Source organism: Pinus tabuliformis, chromosome 9 (assembly GCF_031772625.1).
Source record: "Pinus tabuliformis cultivar Carrire ecotype Pingquan chromosome 9, CPIR1, whole genome shotgun sequence".
NCBI classification, from domain to species: domain Eukaryota; kingdom Viridiplantae; phylum Streptophyta; class Pinopsida; order Pinales; family Pinaceae; genus Pinus; species Pinus tabuliformis.
The window spans coordinates 831,894,906-831,903,739 of NC_142307.1; the positions used below are offsets into that span (position 1 = coordinate 831,894,906).

The 8,834-nt window shown below is 32.0% G+C and overlaps 1 pseudogene; it reads right to left on the reverse strand.

Moving 5' to 3' along the window:
• Window positions 1–3,747: 3,747 nt before the first annotated feature.
• On the reverse strand, window positions 3,748–4,260 carry LOC149151353 (uncharacterized; annotated as a pseudogene).
• Window positions 4,261–8,834: the final 4,574 nt, after the last annotated feature.

Here is an 8,834-nt window from a genome sequence, read left to right on the forward strand (position 1 = left end):
ATTATCTAGCCCAATCCCTAGCAAAGGGAGAGAGTGATAATTACAGCTAACATGTTTCTCCAGGTGTACTAGGTAAGCTTCTAGTTGTTCCAACTTCTCCAAGATACATGTATGCCCACAACACACCACAACCACATGTTCCTTAGGTGACATTGGAAATACTGAATTTGAGTCAGAGTTGCAACCAAGGCCTCATTCTCCTCTCGATGATTCCTATCAAATTCCTCTAACTGAGCTTTTAGTGTTTTCTTCGGCTGAGTTGGAGTGGCTCGAGAGGATTTTCCACCCATCCTCTATGTTTGTGAATGACCTTGTGAGGGCCTGAAGCCCGAAACCTCCCCCTTCTAATAGAACTTGTTGACGACAACTCCTTGCCTTGACGACACCCACTAGGTGGACACTCGGAGGCCTTGTCTTTATCATAGATAGAGAGGCGAGAGCTCCTTCTAGGATGAGCCATGGGAAAGAAATTATAACAAAGTGAACTTCTTGAAAACCCCTCCCCCATTAACCAGCAAAACACCTCTAGGCACAAGAAGAGGGTGGCCCCACCTTCAATGTCAGGCAACCACTTCCCACCAATGCCATACTAGAATCTTTAATGTCAAGCGACGACCCACTTAAGAGCTAGATAGGCCAATTGAGTAAATCAGGAAAGCTATCAAGGATGACTCCCCACAAGTATAGACCTAGGAGCAATAGAAAAGAGCACCTGCCTTTGTTCTTACCAGAATTAAAGGCCAACACCGAAAAAGACAAGACCACCACGAGCAAGACCACCACCTCTAAATCAAACATCTATAAGTCAAACCACCCTAAGGAAAAACTTTGAAACCCACACACAAGCACCGACCATAAATAAGACACTAATGCAAGAGTAGATATCAGAGACTGAGACAAGTAAGGAGGTGGAGAGACAGACCCTGAAAGTGTTGTCAATCCAGCACCCTACTCACCACTTGAGAATGGCCTGCTTAAAGTTCCCCCTCCCACCCAAACTCCATCACCGAGCTTACGATAGAGGTCAAAATTCTGGCCAAACAAAATCTAGGGGAAACTATCATAACATTACCAAAGCCTGAGACATAAAATATTACTTGGTGCTTCCGGAGGGTGCCAAAGAGACTGAAAGGAAACTCGAGGGATGGTGTTATGTCCAACAATCGCCTCCAGGCTCCCAACTCCACAATTACTAACAGAGTCACAATATGCCTCCTGACTTAAGCCTCATTTTCCTTCGGAGGACAGAGAGTCATGCTCACTACACTATTCTATCCCCCCACCCTCCCTGCATTACTTCGTAAATAATGTTACTATGATGAAACCCACACTGCACCTTATGTAAACTCTAAGCCACTTGCTTGGGTGTAAATGCTACCTTTTGTCGTCATCTATCCTTGCATGAGCAGACTGAAATGTATGCTACCACACTCCCTTCTACATTACTACATGCATACATTACCTTGAGAGGGACTAAGCGCAATTCCCAATTACCTCGAGTTCTCCACCCAGCGAGGAAGATATTAAAATATTTTATTTATAATAGATATTGATTTTTTTGGGTTATTAATACCATTTTGGATGTTACATATCAATATAAAAAAATTGCATACATCTTTGGTACTAAATTAATTTGTATAAAATTATTTGCACAAATTGTATAAATTATTTTCTAAGCAAATAGTTTGATTATATATATATATATATATATATATATATATATATATATATATATATATAATATATATTACTAATCATAAAAAAAATTATGTTCTAATGAAAAATTACTTTAATTTTTAAGTGATTTAATCATTAATATAAATAAAAATTTGTTAATATAAAATAATAAAATAAAATTGTTCGTGTGCCGTTCATTATCTTTTCCTCCATAAAAATATTTTTATATTCCATATAAGGAATAAACATATTTTAGTGTTTTGTTAACTATTTTGATAATATGTAGGAATTAAATTTGAGTGGAAGAAAAATAACATTTTTCCTAACCATTTAAATTAAACGCAATTGACTCAAATCACTTATCTCTATTTTTAAATAAAAAATAATTTAATATTATTAATTTTTTTTTTTCCTTTTCAAATCATTTATAATTCTATTAATTGCTATTATAAACTCATTTTAAATAAAATTATTTTGTTTTTCCATTTAATTATATTTCTATGGATTATTATTATAAATTCATTTTAATTTTAAATTACAAAAAAAAAGGTATTTTATTTTTTAATAAAAATTATTGCTAAACAAAAATCATTAAAAATAAAATAAAATATTCATTTAATAATATTAAAATAACATTACTTTTTGTCTAAATCCATCAAGTCACTTAATTAAAATTGCTTTATTATGAAGTATGATGTAAAAGCATGAAATTCAATATTCAATCCCTTCTAATTCATATATATATGATTAACATTAATAAATTTAAAATTTTTCAAATTAAATTGTATTATTTTAGAATGAAGTAAAATTTATTTATTTAATTATTTTTTAATCTTATTTTCTTTATAGCAATAACTACATATGTATTATTATTCAAATAATTTAAATAAAATAATAAAACAAAATTTATTAACTGTCATTAATATTTAACATAATATCTCTAATTTATATAAAATATACCTCATTTATTAAATTTCATCCCTCAACAAATTTGTGTGTTAAAAAAAATCTAAAAGCTTTAATTCTAAAAATATACCTCATTTAAAATTTCATCCCTCGACAAATTTTTATGCTAAAAGCAATTCTAAATTTGCCAACATAATTATAATTATTACACATCCATCTTAATTTTAAATTTATAGAATATTTATGTTCTCCATTGTTTTTCTTTCGTTTTATGTCTCACAATGCATTTCACTTCTATTGAAATATAAAATACTGAAACATGAATCGAAAGTAGGTTAAAATATATGGTAAGATACAATGCCTTCGAGAATAGTTCATATGGTTATGGTCATCCATGAAACATAAAATATTTACAAACACAATTATAGTTATTACACATTTATCTTAATTTTAAATTAATATTTAGGTTTTCTATTATTTTTTTTCCTTTGTATGCCTAACAATAAATTTGATCACCTTTATGGAAATATAAAATATTGAAACATGAATAGAAAGAAGGCTAAAATATATAGTAAGATACATGTCTTCAAGAATAGTTCACATGATTAAAGGTCATCCATGACACATGAATAGTTCAGATGGTTGAGCTCATCCATGAAACAAGCATTCTGGTATTCATGGATGATTAAACTATTTTTTGAAATTTTAGAAAAGTTAAAATATCAGAATATAATTTTTAATTTTATATTAATTTAGGAAAAGTTGTTTTTTTAAGTATATTACAATGGTGGGATTATTTGTAAATTTATTTTAAAAATCAAAATTTTTATAGACTAGAGTTTGTGATGAGACTTTCATTAGTATTGTTTATTTTTTATAGTGAAATTTTTTACAAATCGATTCCAAACACCAAAATTCCAAAAACTTGAAATTGATAAAACTTACATTCATATTGGCTGATATCGTCTTACACTACTAAAATATAACCTCATCTTACACTACTAAAATATAAGTAAAACTCTCCTAGTTATTGTACAATATAATTATTACAACGAGTATCCTTATACACTACTAGCCTATGGATGACGCCCTACACTATAGTTATTATCAGGGAGGGATAGTTATTATTAGGGAGCGAAGGGAAAACATATATTGTTTTGGAATTTAAGCATTTCCATAAGCCCCATCATTGCTGACGTGGGCATAGAACTCTTCCAAGGTGACGACCCCATCTCCGTTGACATCGATGCACTCGATAATCTGTTGGCAGTCTTCAATGGTCGTGGGCTCTCCCAGGCTGCTGAGCACCGCCTGCAGCTCGGCCGCGGTGATGCAACCGCTCTGTTCCAAATCCAGCGAGGCGAACGCGTTTCGCAGGTCGTCCATGTGCTCAGCCATGATATCCATGATGTCCCGCGTATTCAACTCGATGAATTCCTGGAGAACGATGTGACCGTCCCCGTCGGAATCCATGGCGGCGACCATGCGCTCAAGCTGGTCGTCCTCGACGTTCAATAAACCGAGTTGGCTCATCATGTTTACCACCTCGCTACACGATATCTTGCCATCCCCATCATCATCGAACGCGCTGAATATGTTTTGAAGCTCCTCGATCCGCGCTAAAGCTTCCTGATCACTGGAAGGCGTAACGGCTATGTTGCGCTGTCCGCTCGACATGACAGATACTTTGTGTGTATACGCAGCTTCAACTGTGAGTATGTGTTTCTTCGTTTGTGTGTATATATAACATTTGGGATGATCACGAATCTTTTGGGGCCGATAATGAACGAATAATAATACCTTTTTTCGGTCTGAGAATGAGAATGAGAATGAGCGCTTTTGCTTTTGCTTTTCCGGATATGGAAACTTTTCCTAACTGTTTTTCTTGATATGCGAAACCTCTTTTAATTGCTTTATGGATTCTAAAGGAACAACTTTATTTACGGAGTGTCCAACAATTATGAAGCGAGATGGCCTACAACCGTTAACGAATAAAGCCAAGACAATAATACGCGAATCGGAATCCAAACAGCATTTCTTTCACGTTGATAAAATTGATGTCAATGGGTCGGCTATGGAGGCCATGGAATTGGGCGGATGGTTAAAAGTAGTTAGAATTCAGGAAAAAAATTCAAAAAATCTTGTAGATGCAATATTTGAATCATGTTTTTGATGGTGAAAATGGATTCAGAACCATCAAAATATTTTAGGGCACCTAAAATTATGAATTTTGACAGTTTTATTTGGATTTACAAAAATCCCTATGGTATTTTTTCAAAATATTGATGGAATTTCCATAACTCTCCGGGCAAAAAAGCATAATTGTTAGACTAAGGCTATGTGAAACTTGTACACAATATCCATATTGTATTAAGATGAATCATGTGATAAAATTTAAATTTTTGTGGGTTATAGTTGATTAATGAAATTTATGAATTCTCTTTTCACTCCATGGTAGAAGAAGTTTCAATCTTAGCATCCATAAATTTATATTTATTTATTATTATATTTTCTTATTTCAAATATGTTATTGCATGAGTATTTATTATTTGTTTTAATCTTTTAGGGTGATAATTTGTTTTTTATTATTATTATTTTTAAATTCATTTATATGTGATTAATTAGAAGCAATATTGTTTTATATTTTTTTTTCTATTTTTTAATTCTTTTTACTAATGAAATAAAATGATATAAATATAGTATAAATTCATTTTAATTTGGGATTCACTAAGTGTTGAAAAAGATCAAATTTCTCAAGATGCAAATTTTATTTTGAGTCAAAATTTAATGCAAGGTTTGCACCTCGAAACATTTGATCTTGGAAGTCTTATAATCTAACATACATATTGAAATATATATGTTTGTTATTATATACTTTAAATTTTATCTATCAACTTTATATTAAAAATGAAACAAATGAAACATCTCTTACAATTTGAAAATATAAGAATTTTTTAAAATAATTTTACTTTTTTTTTATTGTATAAAATTGATATGAAATTATGTTATCTAATATGGACTTGAAATATGTTATTTATAGCTTATACTAATTTCTTGTTATATATATATATATATATATATATATTTTAAAATATTACATATCCACTGAATATAGAATGAATTATACATCATATAATATCAATAATATTTTTTTATACCCTATATATCAATTTCATATTAAGTATGAATTACATATGTCTTCATCCTAAAATGTAACTTCTTTTTTTAACTTTCGATTACATTATCTCTAAATAAAGTGGATGTAAAATTAAGCTAGAAATTGAACAACCCCAAATGCAATTAAATTTTAACATATTATAAGATTTATTTAAAAAATATTATAATTATCTAATATATATAGGATTTGAACTTTGAATCTCATGGTTTAGACAATACTTCATAAGAAGACAATCTCCAATTGAACAACCCCCTAGGCTTAATGTATTAGTTTTTATTTTCTCTTTAAACATAAGGTTTTACTAATTTTTTTTCCTTATGCTCCCAACTTTCAATTCTACATTTATAGCACTCATTCCCAAAGTTGACTCCCTTGAGTCCTTTGATGACTTTAGGCCCATCTCATTGTGTATATAAAGTGGTAAAGTGGTTTAGAGTATTTTTTAAGGATTTACTATTTTTCCTATATATAGTATTGTAGGCTCTAGTTTGAAAATTAATATGTATAGAATATAAGCGAATATTCAATAAAAAAACATGTAATTTACTATTAGAATTGGTATTTTTTTGGTGAATATCATCCATTTAATGATATATATGTAAAAAATGGGCAAACTTTTAGCCAAATTGGTGAATATTATTTTCAGAAAATGTCCAAAAATATGCCCATTTGTGAAATTTCGCCCCTAAAATTTTCCCTAAACTGGTTGCAAAAGTGTTTTCAAATAAGTTGAAGCCCACCCTATCTAAATAAATCTCAAAGAAATACTTTTATTTTCTAGATGGAAGGCAAATTCATGAGGTGATTGGAGTGGCCCAAGAAGGCCTCCACAGTATAAAGATTCAGAACCTCAAAGGATTTGTTATTAATATAGATCTCTCAAAATCTTATGACAAGGTAAACTATCTATATATATATATATATATATATATATATATATATATATATATATATATGACTCCTTCTTACTCATATTGGTTTCAGACCAAATTTCATCTCTTGGGTCATGAGTTGCATTTGGATTATTTCCTTTGCAGTTTTTATAAATGGCCTAGCCTCTACTTTTTTCATGCTCAATGAGAGCTTAAACACAAGTGTCCTTTATCTCTTTTATTGTTTCTTCTTATAGCAGAGGGTATGAGTTGTATCTTAACATAAGCTAAATGGAGGGGAGATTTCTAGGGAACTCTTACAGCCATGACTCTGACATCTTCTCACCTCTTGTTTATTAATGACATTATTATTTTATGCAATGGTTCTGTAAGAGAGGTGAGTAAGCTAGCTAATATTTTGTCACTCTATGGAAGATCCATGAAAATGTCTATCAATAATAAAAAGTACACTCTCTCTTATCGCAATATAGCAAAGGAGAAGATAAGGCTTATCAACTAGCACATTCCTTATACAGCAAGTCCCCTGGAAGAAGGCCTAAAATATTTAGGGTTCAATCTTAAACCAAACTATTACGGTAAGGTAGATTGGTCTTGGCTCATTTAAAAGATTGATAAAATGCTAAAAAGTTGGACTCTAAAGTGGTTATCTAGAGTAGGACACATTTTCTTGATAAAATATATTTTGGAAGCAATTCTAGTCTTTTGGATGTCTCTCACATGGGTCTTGAAATGCACTTTGGAAAAGTTAGCAGGTTATGTTTTAAATTCCTCTAGTCTGGGAATTAGGAGAAAGGGTTCCTTCCTTGGGTAAAATGGAAAAAACTAGTAGTTCCAAAGCTTGTGGGAAGATGGGGGCTTAAAAATGTCTTCACGTTCTCAAAGGCACTGGCAACAAAATGCAGTAGGAGACTGCTCACAACTCAGAATCTCTAAATAATGGTTATCACTTAGGAATATATTGCCCCAAGCTCTCGAAAGGATGGTTTAGGCAGAAGAATAAACTTTGAGAAAACATTTCATCCATTTGGAGGGAAATACTAAACTTGTTTGATTTTATTGGAAATAGACTGGCATGGAAAGTTGGAAATGGTGAAAGAGTGAGAATTTTCTCTGATCCTTGGCCAGGGAGTGGAGTGGGCCACATTCCCCCCCATCTTCTTATTGTATTTTTATAGGATAGAAGCATCTCAAAGTTAGCCCACATTGCAAATTAGTAAAAATCTACAATTTGGAGGCAAGGTTGGAAAACAACAAAGGAGTTAGGGCTAGAGGCGGATTTCTTAAGGCTTGAAATGATTATATGAATGCCCTGGCCAACAGTCACATAATAATCATTGGTTGAGAGGATGATTTGGTTTGGAGCAGCTCCCTCACTGACCTTTACACCCCAAAGGTTGGCTATATAGTTCTAAATGCATATAGATCCCCTGAAGAGCCAAAGTGGTGGCAAAGGGCAATACGAAAATCAAAATGTCCAGTAGAAGTTATAATATTCATGTGATGTCTTTTGGATGAGAAGGTTCCCACATGGTACATCCTTTAGAGGTGTTATTCCATAGGGCCAGGATGGTGCTCCATTTGTAAGAGGGATGAAGAAACCAATGAACATTTGTTTAAGAAACTCTCTTTCTTTAAGAAAGTGTGGGATGTTTGCAAGTCAATGGAATGTTTCAACCATATGTGGGAAGGGTAAAACCTAGAAACAACATGGATTGGTACTCTGATCCGATCACTTGTGCATTTAGAGCACTTCCACTAATAATTTTTTGGGGTTTTTGGATGGCACACAACAAAGCCATATTTTAGGACAAATTTCTAGTACCTAAGTGTCTCACTACTAAAGCCCTTGTAATTATGACCCATATTCCTAAGGAAAAAGGCACTTTCCCCCTCGAAATATAGCAGATGAAAATACTAATCCCGCTAAGACATAGGCATATTTTGATGGTGCTTCATGTGAAACAACAAATAGGAATGGTGGAAGTTTTGTACTTTTCTTGTCTATCACACACTCTTTTCATGCAAAAATGGATTTTGGCCTGGGAACAAATAATTAAGAAGAATCATTGGCATGTAAAAACTTATTTTTTTACACAAAATAAAAGGGATGTACGCAACTTCAAATTTTCAAAGACTCAATGCTTGTTATAAATTGGTTAATTAAATCTCAAACTTCCAGG